Source organism: Misgurnus anguillicaudatus, chromosome 25, assembly GCF_027580225.2.
Source record: "Misgurnus anguillicaudatus chromosome 25, ASM2758022v2, whole genome shotgun sequence".
Taxonomy (NCBI): Eukaryota; Metazoa; Chordata; class Actinopteri; order Cypriniformes; family Cobitidae; genus Misgurnus; species Misgurnus anguillicaudatus.
Genome location: NC_073361.2, coordinates 29,313,498 through 29,326,273, shown reverse-complemented (window position 1 = coordinate 29,326,273; position 12,776 = coordinate 29,313,498). Strand labels below are relative to the sequence as shown.

At 39.6% G+C, this 12,776-nt stretch overlaps 1 long non-coding RNA gene across 1 annotated transcript in view; it reads left to right on the top strand.

Annotated features, from left to right (window-relative positions):
• LOC141362160 (uncharacterized) overlaps window positions 1-12,776 on the top strand; it is a 77,406-nt gene that overhangs the window by 18,925 nt on the left and 45,705 nt on the right. The gene's annotated exons all lie outside the window — the stretch shown is intronic.

The window sequence follows — 12,776 nt, the reverse complement described above, 5'->3', positions numbered from 1 at the left end:
TGGTCATTAGGGTGTTGCTGGGATGCTTTGGTTGATCATTAAGGTGTTTCTATAGTGTTTTTGGTGGTCAATGGGGCATTGCTAGAGTGTTCTGGGTGGTCATTAGGGTGTTGCTAGGGTGCTCTGGGTGGTCATTAGGGTGTTGCTGGGAGTGCTCTGGGGTGGGGGGGGTCATTAGGGTGTTGCTGGTGTGCTCCTATGGTGTTCTGATGATCATTAGGGTGTTTCTACAGTGTTCTGGATGGTCACTAGGTTGTTGCTGGGGTGCTCTGGGTGAACATAAGGGTGTATCTTTGGTGTTCTATGTGGTCATTGGGGCGTTGTTAGGGTGCTCTGGGTGATCATAGGGGTGTTTCTACGGTTTCTGGGTGGTCATTAGGGTGTTGCTGGGAGTGCTCTGGGGGGTGGTCATTAGGGTGTTGCTGGGGTGCTTTGGGTGATCATTAAGGTGTTTCTATAGTGTTTTTGGTGGTCAATGGGGCATTGCTAGAGTGTTCTGGGTGGTCATTAGGGTGTTGCTGGGAGTGCTCTGGGGTGGGGGGGTGGTCATTAGGGTGTTGCTGGTGTGCTCTGGGTGAACATAAGGGTGTATCTTTGGTGTTCTATGTGGTCATTGGGGCATTGCTAGGGTGATCATAGGGGTGTTTCTACAGTTTCTGGGTGGTCATTAGGGTGTTGCTGGGAGTGCTCTGGGGGGTGGTCATTAGGGTGTTGCTGGGGTGCTCCTATGGTGCTCTGGATGATCATTAGGGTGTTTCTACAGTGTTCTGGATGGTCATTAGGTTGTTGCTGGGGTGCTCTGAGTGATCATAAGGGTGTTTCTATGGTTTTATGTGTGGTCATTGGAGTGTTGCTAGGGTGCTCTGGGTGGTCATTAGGGAGTTGCTAGGGTGCTCTGGGTGATCATAGGGGTGTTGCCACTGCCAGCCGATGGCCTTAGAAAAGCAGTGAACAGTGGGGGATATGCATTTAAGTGAGTAAATATAGGAGGAATATGGCAAATGTTATTTTGCAGCAGGAGGCACAATAACTAAAACTAAATAGTGTACATAAATGTCTTCAGTCCTACAGTCTTATTAAACATAATTAGAGCACAGATTGAACACTGTATGTTTAAGATAATGTAAAACATGCCTGTTCACCGTGCCAGTAGGTGACGCTATGACTGAACTGAATATTGCCATGTTCCTGTTGCCAGCTGGTGGCACTATGACCATAAGTGACTATTGGCATGTAGATGTGTTCAGTCCAGGGCTCTTATTAATCATGTGAAGTTAGGGAAAGATCAGACATTGCATAATCATTGTAAACATGTCACTTCCTGTTGGCAGCTGGTGGCGCTATGACCATAACTGACTATTGACATGTAGATGTGTTCAGTCCAGGACTCTTATCAATCATGTGAAGTTTGGGACAAATCCGACATTGCATAATCATTGCAAACATGTCACTTCCTGTTGCCAGCTGGTGGCGCTATAACCATAAGTGATGAAGATGTGTTCAGGTCAGGACTCTTGGCAATCATGTGAAGTTTGGGAATGATTGGACATTGTAGGCCTGAGTTCCATCAATCTGTTTCATAGTGAAACATCAAATTTTGGCGGGCCGGAACAGACACAAATTTTAACATAGAATCAAATCCTTAGCAATTTAGCATCACAAGCCTTAAGATGAAACTCACCAAATCTGATGATGATCCGACGAAAACTGTAGGAGGAGTTAGTTCAAGTATGACTGCTGGAAATATGAAAAACTGAGCCAAAATCTGAGAAATAATAAAAAATAGCTGACTTCCTGTTTGGTGTAGGGCGTTGCTCCAAGATACTTTTTTGTTTGGCTTGTAATAAAACATAAGCATACCGAAATTCGTACATGTACATTAAACACAGTCCAAGGGCTGCTTTGTTGAATATTTGAAAGTGGCGCTGAAACATGCCCGTTCAGGTTGCTAGCTGGTGGCGCTATGACTATAAATGAAAATGGGTATGTAGATGTGTTCAGGTCAGGACTCTTAGCAATCATGTGAATTTTGGGAAAGATCGGACACTGCATGCCTGAGTTCCAGCAACTTCCTGTTTCATGGGAAAACATCAAACTTTGTCGGGCCAGACCCGACACAAATTTTTACGTAGAGTCAAATCCTTCGCAATTTAGCATCACAACTCAGAATAGCTGACTTTCTGTTTGGTTTACAGCTTCGCTCCAAGAGAGTTTTTTGTAGGTCTTTTCATGCTACAGAAGTGTACCGAATTTCGTAATTGTACGTTAAACACAGTCCGAGGGCTGCTTCGTTGAAAATTTGTAGGTGGCGCTATAGAGCCATTTTCCCACGCCTAATTGCAAAGCCTACACCAAATGTAAATGTCATCACTCTTGACATCTGTGCAAAATTTCATGAGTTTTCGAGCATGTTTAGGCACTCTAAAGTACCGCTGAAATCGGAGAAGAAAAAAAATTAATAACTCCTTGAAGAACAATAGGGTCCTCACACCCCGGTGTGCTCAGGCCCTAAAAACTCCTTGAAGAACAATAGGGTCCTCACACCCGGTGTGCTCGGGCCCTAAAAACTCCTTGAAGAACAATAGGGTCCTCATACCCTGGTGTGCTCGGGCCCTAATTGCTTTTACAGCTCGAGTGTCTTCTCGACATAATGTTAACACACTAACTAACGGAAGTATCTGTGGACAGGTCAAGGTTTTTGTTTCTCGGGGGCAAGGCTGTAGGCGGAGAATCGAAAATAAATAATTTTAACTTGTTTCAGCGATTCAGAGTCGACTCCGTACTTTAGAAGCCAATAACTTTATTAATCGTGCACTTTTTGGTTTAACTGCTTTGCCCCTTGTTTACATCAATGGACAGCTACATGAGACACTGCAATAAAGGTCATTTTCGATATTGGATCTGTCTGGCACTTTAAGAGTCAATTTTTTAACCTCAAGTAACTTGCTTTAGCAAACATCACTAACTAGATCACATTCCTGTTTTTGTTACCTTCTTAAATAAACTAACTATGGTCTGGGAATGATATTCCTGCAGCTCTTATCAAAAAGCAAACAGACAGAAACACTGCCAGAGATTTTAATCCAAACGTGATTCCATCTTAACCTCTTTCTGGCCTTAACTACTACTATTAAAGTTACTATTACAGCGGTTTTACACTCAGTGATGTTAAAATGTTGTTTCTCAGAAGTGTTTCGTTTCCTAACAAATTGAATTCACATTTATCTTTTAAGAAATGTGCAATTGTGACAGAGCTTATTAACACGCAGCTGTATGTAATTTATTTAAACTACTTCCACGACACAGCCTGCAGTCGGAGACCACACTGAAAATCTGGGATTTAAATTCAAACCTAAAGCAAAGACACATCATGAAGTAAAATAAATAAGTCATAATAAATATATTTAGGATTCTGCGCTCTTTCTAGGTCTTAAAGCCAACGTAAGCAAATCTGTGTGTTAAACTCCTTTGTCCAAAAGGTCAGATTTTATTCACTTGCACTAAAGCATGTGAGAAGCTCATTTTCAGATCATGCTGAGATTATAAGGATCATCAGGTTTTACACAAACCTGTGCAGCTTGTGTGCATGGTTTCAGTAAAGCAAAAGAGGATTTTACTTGAGGAATATAGGGCCAGATTTATCAACAGCTTGCAACAGCGCAAAAGATCTTTTGCCGTCGAAAACTATGTCAAAATTTACTAAAGACATGCAGTGAAAAATTAGCTCTGTTGTTTCTGCAACATGCCTTATTGCATATGCATTTGTATGAGTTCAGGTGCAAATATTTAAGGAAAGTATTTAAATAAATCACGCAACACGATTTACTAACGTTTGCGCTCATCAGTTTACTGATTTTGTGCCATTATTTAACACACAAAAAAGCATGTTTTTAACTATTTTGCTATTGGTAGATTGCATTGGACATTATGTGATTGAGATGTTGCACCCGTGTTTCTTAACCTGCGCCTTTGTAATAAAGCGTGATTTGCGTCAGATCAACTATTTAAACTTCTGCGTCATTGTTCACGTCAACGTGCAATTATGCATGCAGATCGCTAGTAGTGTCCAGTATTGATTATTTGCAAAAGTCTACCGGAAGTTCTGTTTGTTCCACGAAAGCTGTTTATTTATGTTGTTGCTGCTGAAACTGTACATAAATCAAATCACCTGCAGAAATTTTTACTCCCATCTGTGCTTTTTTTTAATTTGGCTCTCACACTAAAAACTCTTTCGCACAGCACTTTGGTTCCAGAACATTTCCATAAAATTGGCAGAGAGGTTTCTGTGTGAACGCAAATGCGGCCCGTACATTTTCTGGGATAGCTACTGTAAAGCGGACCTATAACCTTGCCGTAACATACACGGAAAGCATTCTGTGTGAACAAGACGCAGAAACAATGTCGTAAGGGGCGTGCCGTATTAAGGACGCTGTCATTGCAACTAAAAGATATGATTCAGCTCTTTGACACAAGGGTTTAAAAGCAGATCAACATTAACGACTAAAGAAATGTCGGCAAACTTGACTGAAGCAAAAATCAGGGAGCTTGTCACTATCCGCGCTGAAGCTGAGATCATTCATAAATGCACTCCTTATGATCTTGTCATAAACTAATGCTGCCTTCCAGGCAGGTTTTTGAGCCCGTAAATTACGACTTCAAACCAGACTCATGACTTTGTAGCGTTCCAGGCAAGTCCCGCCAAACTACCTGAGCGCAAGGAATTTACGTCACCTTAACATGTCCATGAGGCAATATACTTTCACGACATACTTATTGTTTTAGACACATAACATTGTAATATATAATCGTGTGTATTATTTACTACTATTATTATATTATTATTAATTTGACTGCAACGTTATATTGGCCTAAAGTGTATTCCCACCGTGTACCACTTGCAGAAACACTGCATCCGTGGGGGCCACCATTGTTGTTTTGTATGGTTTTGCGTGCTATGTGACGTCAGAGATCGGAACTGGGAGTACATCGATCTAGTACGAGTTCACGGGTGGAAAGTCACGGGTTAGACTGCCGTTCCAGTGCACTTTAGCGGGTAGAAGGTTGGAAAAAAACGGGTTACAGGTTGCCTGGAACGCGGCATAAAATGCACCCGCATGGATTCTAGAGAGAAATCACAGATAATTAGCAAACTTCAGACGCTGTGGAAAAAAACGTCAAGTGTCTTTACGGGATCTTTACGGTATGTGTTTTAATGTATGCACAGAATCCGGAAAATCATTGGCAATGTGAATAAACCAAAAATCAAACAATCCCAGACAAATCCCAGACGCATTTTCCGTATATTTGTCGTGATCTCTGTGTGAAAAAGGCTTAATTTGACCCATTTCATTAATCTGGCCCATAGTTTATTCAATTATTTTTAAAAGTCTTCCATTATAAAAAAAAACTAAACAAAAGCATGCACATCAAGCACACATGGGTGTTCGACTAAAAATCATAACAAAAAAGTATAGATAAAATCAGAACACCAAAACTCAAAAAAAATTATTAATTAAAACGCTTTCGAATGACGTGTGACTTTTGAGCATGCAAGGATCTTCATCAGATGAAATGTCACACATCATTCGAAAGTGTTTTTTAAATTAATACATTTTTGATATGTATGATGCTTTGGTGTGCCGACTTTACATGAACCTCATTCACACAGACCTTTGGTCATCACAACAAAAGTTATGGTTTAGCTTTTTAAAACGAGAGATTTACATGCATATCAACATTCACAACGAGAAAAGTCGCAAACTAGATTGAAGCAGTATCAGGAAAAGATAAACGAGACGCATAAACAATGACGTGTGTGCCGTAGTGAGGACGCGCGTGTCATGGCAACATAAAGTTGGTTCATCACTTTAAAATGAGGGATTTACATGCAATACAACATTCACGACGAGAAATGACAGCTACTGACGTAGATATTGAGTAAGTTAGCTCATCACTTACTGTGCAGAACATTCAGCAGCATAAAAGAATTTCACATCACTTGCTCATTTGAGCTTATAATAAACAAAAATGCCTGCGCGTCCCAACAAGATATATCGTTCAGCTCCTCAAAACGGGGTTTTAAATGCATATTAACAATCATGCCGAGAAATGTCTAAAAACTGGATTAAAGCTGAGATCAGAAAGCTCGTCAAATATCCACTCTGAAGCTTGAGATCAATCACAAGCATAGAAAGGTGCGTAACACACTCCTTTATAGTCTTATCATAAACAAAAATGCACGCGAGTGGATCTGGAGAGAGAAATAATAAATAATATGCAAATAGTGCAGGACTTTAAAGGTCAAGTGTCTTTCCAGGACCTTGCAGATGCCGGCAAATCATTGGCAGTGTGAATGAACAAAAAAATCTAACGATCCCGGAAAAATCCAGGGTGCATTTTCTGTGCATTTTCCGGAATGTATGTGTGAAAAGGGCTTTATACTTTTCTAAAATGTCTTTCATTATAAAATGTAGTCACTGCTACATGAACAGAACATAGCTATGTGTTCTAAAATAATATTAAATAAACAGTAAATGGGTTAAATTTAATAAATTCCTGCTATTGATCAGTCAGCATCAAGGACTTTCATAACACATAAAAGAAATTTTAACTAACATTTATCTTTTGTTATGCTTGTAATACAAAAATAAAAAATGTTGTGTTTGATATGCGGCCTCAGACTTTTGGACTAACTATTTAGATATTTGGAAAGATTTTAACTATGTTATGCTAATCCAAACAGTAAGAGCAAATGTATAGCAGGATATTTAACCGATTTTATTTTGGTGACTGCTGTTGTTATTTATTAAGTGAACGTATAAAGTGTCAGGTCTCACTGTATATCACAAGTTAAACTCATCTGTTGGCACCTCTCTGAGCTCAACACATTCAACCTTTGACCCTTGAGAATGTTGGTTTACGGCTGGTGAAGACTTTTTTAAACCTGCTTCTATGTTTGTCAAACCTCACGTGAAATGAAACTATATTCATATTTCTTAAATGTACATTTATGCATTCGGCAGATTTACAATGCAGTCGAGCTATACATTTATTTTTTAGGAGCATGTAACAACATAACATTGTTTTACTTCACTGTCAAAAAATGGTACACACAGTCCACTTTAAAAAGCGCATTTTGCAGACAGATATGTCTACATTTTGTACCTCTGAGGTCACACTTTAGGTGCAAAGGTGTACTTTTTGAAAGGGTAGGTCCCCATAAACACTTATGGACCCATTTTTGTAACAGATATTTAGCCCGCACAAGTGCTCGCAGATCAGTAACACATCTTTCAACCCCTGTCTGTCTTTACATACCCACACAACCCATTTAACAACAACACACTTGGCACATAGCAATTAAACACACATCCACATGTAAACCCTGAACTTACTCAAAACATTACCGCAGTAAATTCCACCATTTCACATCCAGCCCACTGGAAATAGATACAGGGAGCCAATTAGACCTCATGATCTAATGGCCAGCCATCACAAAAGAGCACATTTAGCTCTCAATGGCACAATTAGAGATCCCATGGTGAGCTGTTAAGGTCGAGCGGGTGTGAGAGGCGAGTGTTTGATAGGTCATTTGGGAGAGGGGGTTTGGAGACGGTCTCACAGCGGGGGCCGCCGAAACGACTTGTAAACGTGACAGAGTCTGCCGCCGGGGCCGTGCCACACAAACAGGCCTGCTTTTCACAGCGTGTAGCGTGGAATGCGTTTGTGTCGGGGGTGAAGGGGTGAGATGAAGTCAGAGAAAGGACAAGAGTGATGGTTTGAGGGGGTTGGGGGGGCTTTACCATGAAAGCAAGCTTTGAACAACTGCAGTGTGTTGTCAGATTATTGGGAGTCACTTTCAGACCGCGTGTAAAGACGATGACCCCCGGTGAGACGGATCCAGGCACTCTGGAAATGCGTTTTTACAAAGCGCTTTGTGTCATGTAACCAAAACACTTGCTCGTGACCTTATCACTTTGAAAATGTGCCAGGTGTATGCATCAAATATTTGTGGAAATTATTAGGAAAAACATCTCAAAATAAGACACAACACAAATCTCCGGAGCTCAGGGCAATAAAAAAAATGTTTTGGGTGCAGAGATTTTATTAACAAAGTCTACATGTCCTTACGATAACAATGTTGTGGAGTTGCATGTAAAACAAATGAATTGTGGTCACTTTACATGCTTCAATTTACCCCGCTAGGGTAATCCAGTATGATAGTTTAAATGGATTTGATTGCACCATCATACTATGTTTTTAAAGGGGCCATATTATAATTTTTTTTAAAGATGTAAAATAACTCTTTGGTGTCCCCGGAGTGCTTATGTAAAGTTTTTGCTGAAAATACCCCACAGAAAATGTATTATAACATGTTAAAATTGCCATTTTTCTAGGTCCGATCAAAAATGTGCGGTTTTTGGGTGTGTCCTTTAAAATGCAAATGAGCTGATTAAATGCAAACACTGATCGCAATGATTGTGGTTTGTTGCACTGCAAAAAATGACTTTCTTACTTAGTATTTTTGTCTTGTTTTCATAAAAATATTGAAAATTTTAAATTAAGATTTTTTTTAGACAGAAAATATAAACTTTAAGTAAATTAGTGCTTAAAACAAGCAAACAAATCTGCCAATGGAATAAAAATTTTTTTTTTCTTAAAATAAGTTTACTTTTTAATTTTGTCATAACCACTTCACTGCAAAAAATGATTTTCAAGAAAAAAAGGTTCTTAGTATTTTTGTCTTGTTTTCAATAAAAATATCTAAAAATTCTTAAATAAAGATGCTTTTTCTTGATGAGCAAAACGAGCCAAAAAAATAAGTCTAGTTTCTAGACCAAAATTATCAAATTTAAGTGATTTCGTGCATAAAACAAGCAAAAAAAATCTGCCAATGGGGTGAGCTAAATTTTCTTGAATTTTTCTTGAATTTAGTGTTTAAGAAAAATGTTCACGATTTTTTTGCTTACCACATTGGTAGTTTTTTTAGCTTGTTTAATTTAAGAATTTTTAGATATGTCTACTGAAAACAAGACAAAAATACTAAGAACATTTCTAAGAACATTTTTGAAAATCATTTTTTGCAGTATTTTCATAAATTTGTCTTATTCCATTGGCAGATTTTTTTAAGCACAAAATCGATTTAATTTGATATTTTTTGTCCACAAACTAGACTTACTTTCCAAAGTCATTTTGCTCATCAAGAAAATACATCTTAATTTAAGATTTTTTTTTACTGAAAACAAGACTAAGAAAGTCATTTTTTGCAGTGTACAATTGAAACTTAATTGTGCTGTCAATTTTTTTTCTCTCTTTCTCTCTGCACTAAATGGCAGTGCCATGGTTGGATAGTGCAGATTAAGAGGCGGTATTATTGTGATTCGCCTTGCTACCTACCTCACAAAACAGGTGAAATCTGAACGACCTAATTTTTCACATGCTTGCAAAAAATGGCTTACACAAACTAAGTTGCTGGGTTGTTCTTTCTCACGTTTTCTAGGTTGATAGAAGCACTGGGGACCCAATTATAGCACTTAAACATGAAAAAAGTCAGATTTTCATGCTATGACCCCTTTAAAAGCACTATACAGTGGCTGTATTTATGAATAATTTCATTGCCGCCTTAAATAAGGACTAAACAATGGTGAGGATTACGTAACCCAAGTAGAAATGTTTTGGATGCTCATGGCCACAGGATAATCACTGAGAGAGGTGTACAATTTGTAGGAGCAACAGGGAGTCGGGTTTATGACACCGTTGCTTTCCTCAACCTATTACGCTTTGCTTTTATAAGCATCTTAATGGTGCATAACTCGATCCCGAGCTTATTATTCATCTTAAATGGTTTATTGTGAGTGACTGTTGCTCAGGACAGTGGCAACAGAGCACATTTGAGGAGAATGGCGCCAGATGGGTAAAGAGATCAGATGGTGATCATACAATGACAACCATAACCATGTAGATGTGGATTTTTGTTGGTGATATTTTCACACAAATCAAAGACAGCTTTTGTTGTTTATATTTCATAGTTTTTCATAGTCTCTCTTAGATCTGCTTTGACACATCACAAGGTGATTTGTAACCTCAGGTGTTTTTGGGAAGTGTGTAAAACTTTGCAATGAATTCGAGAGCTATTTTAGACCAGATTTTTGCTTTTCTTCTGTCATCCTTTCATGTCTTTATGTTTTTGAGGCTTTGCTTGAGTTGCCAGCATCAGTGAGATTGTTCTGAGGTTTGCTGTTAGCATCCTTTCCTTGTTCTTTACATGGTACACCTGTTTTATTCACAGTTGGTGTATAGGGGAAGTTCTGATTGTTGCAATGATAAAATAATGGTGCACAAAGACGCTTTTTCCAAAGCTTAACTTATTTATCCATTATTTTTATCAGTATGTGTTCCCTTGGTTCGAACCCATGACCTTTAGCACTGCTAACGCAATGCACATTGCTTTGTGTATCTCCAAATGTCAAAAGTTTTAGCCTGTATCACTTTCATGCCTCATGTGTACTCCCGGCAGTAACACACACTTCTTCAATATTTACCAAACACTCAGTCACACGTCTGAAGAATATTCCAATCATGAAGCGACGTGTGAGATTTGTGGTGCGTCTGTGTGTGTTTTATATTTAGGAAAAGAAGAGGAAGAATCAGTGAGTTTGTGTGAGTTATTAGGCCGGGGTGTTGAGATATCCTCCAGAGAGTCTCTGGATAGACACACAGCGTTTGTGGATTGGTGGGCTGTGTGTGTGTGTGTATGGGATGGTTTGGAATTGGAGAGGAGGGGTGGTGGTTTGGTTTAGGAGACTGTAAGTCATTGTGGCCGGCCCTCGAGAGCTCTGGGTGGCAGCGATTCTGGAACCCCAAACATTCATCAACCTGCCCGAGTCGCCCGACTTACTGGAGCCACATCGGCCGCTCTCTCCTTCAGCCCTCCAGACAAACTTTTCCCCTTTCCTTTCATTCCCTTTCTCCTCTCATCTTTAGGATTTCTGCAGTATTTTGCTGGCATCTGCATTCCTCTTTTACTTTTTTCTCATGTGCTCTAATTTTTCATTTATCCTTTTATCTGCAGTCCTCTGCTTCTTTTTCTTTTCATTTGCTCTCCTCTTTTTTCTCCTCTCCTCATCTGCTCTTTTTTGTTTTTCCTTTTCTTTAATTTGCTCTCCTCTTTTCATTTGCTCTTTTCTCATCCTCCCATCTGCTCTCTTTTTCTTACTCCTCTTCTCTCATCTGCTCTCCTCTTTTCCTTTTTCCTGTCATTTGCTCTCCTCTTTTCATCCGCTCGCTTCTCCTCTTATTGTCTGCTATCTTTTTCTTCCTCCTCTTCTCTCATCTGTTCTCCTCTTTCCTTTCTCCTCTCATTTGCTCTCCTGTTTTCATATGCTCGCTGGTTCTCCTCTTCTCGCCTACTCTTTTTTCTTACTTCTCTCATCTGCTTTCACCTGCTCTCCTATTTTACTTTTGCCTCTCATTTGCTTTCCTCTTCTCTCATCTGCTCTCCTCTTTTCCTTTCTCCTCTCATTTGGTCTCCTCTTTTCATCTGCTTTCTTTTTCTCCTCTCGTCCCCTGTCTTTTTTTTTCTCCTTATCTCTCATCTGCTATCTTCTTTTCCTTTTCCCTCTTATTTGCCCTCCTCTTTTCATCTGCTCTTCTCCTCCTCTCGTCCCCTCTCTTTTCTCTTACTCCTCTTCTCTCATCTGCTCTCCTATTTTCCTTTTTCCCCTCATTTGCTCTCCTCTTTTCATCCGCTCGCTTCTCCTCTTATTGTCTGCTATCTTTTTCTTCCTCCTCTTCTCTCATCTGCTCTCCTCTTTCCTTTCTCCTCTCATTTGCTCTCCTCTTTTCATATGCTCGCTTCTTCTTCTCTTCTCGTCTACTCTTTTTTTCTTACTCCTCTCATCTGCTTTCACCTGCTCTCCTATTTTACTTTTGCCTCTCATTTGCTCTCTTCTTTTCATCTGATCACTTATTATCCTCTCGTCCCGACTCTTTTTTATTACTACTCTTCTCTCATCTGGTCTCCTCTTTTCCTTTTCCCTCTTATTTGCCCTCCTCTTTTCATCTGCTCTTCTCCTCCTCTCGTCCCCTCTCTTTTCTCTTACTACTCTTCTCTCATCTGCTCTCTTGTTTTCCTTTCTCCTCTCATTTGCTCTCCTCTTTTCATTTGCTTACTTCTCCTCTTATTGTCTGCTATATTTTTCTTCCTCCTCTTCTCTCATCTGTTCTCCTCTTTTCCTTTCTCCTCTCATTTGCTCTCCTCTTTTCATCTGCTCACTTCTTCTCCCCTTTCTCGTCTACTCTTTTTTTCTTACTTCTCTCATCTGCTTTCACCTGCTCTCCTATTTTACTTTTGCCTCTCATTTGCTCTCCTCTTTTCATCTGCTCACTTCTTCTCCTCTTCTCGTCTACTCTTTTTTTCTTCCTCCTCTTCTCTCATCTGTTCTCCTCTTTTCCTTTCTCCTCTCATTTGCTCTCCTCTTGTCATATGGTCACTTCTTCTCCTCTTTTCGTCTACTCTTTTTTTCTTACTTCTCTCATCTGCTTTCACCTGCTCTCCTATTTTACTTTTGCCTCTCATTTGCTCTCCTCTTTTCATCTGCTCACTTCTTCTCCTCTTGTCCCCTCTCTTTTTTCTTACTCCTCTTCTCTCACCTGCTCTCCTATTTTACTTTTGCCTCTCATTTGCTCTCTTCTTTTCATTTGCTCACTTCTCCTCCTATTGTCTGCTATCTCTTTTTTCTCCTCTCATCTGCTTTCCTCTTTTCCTTTCTACTCTC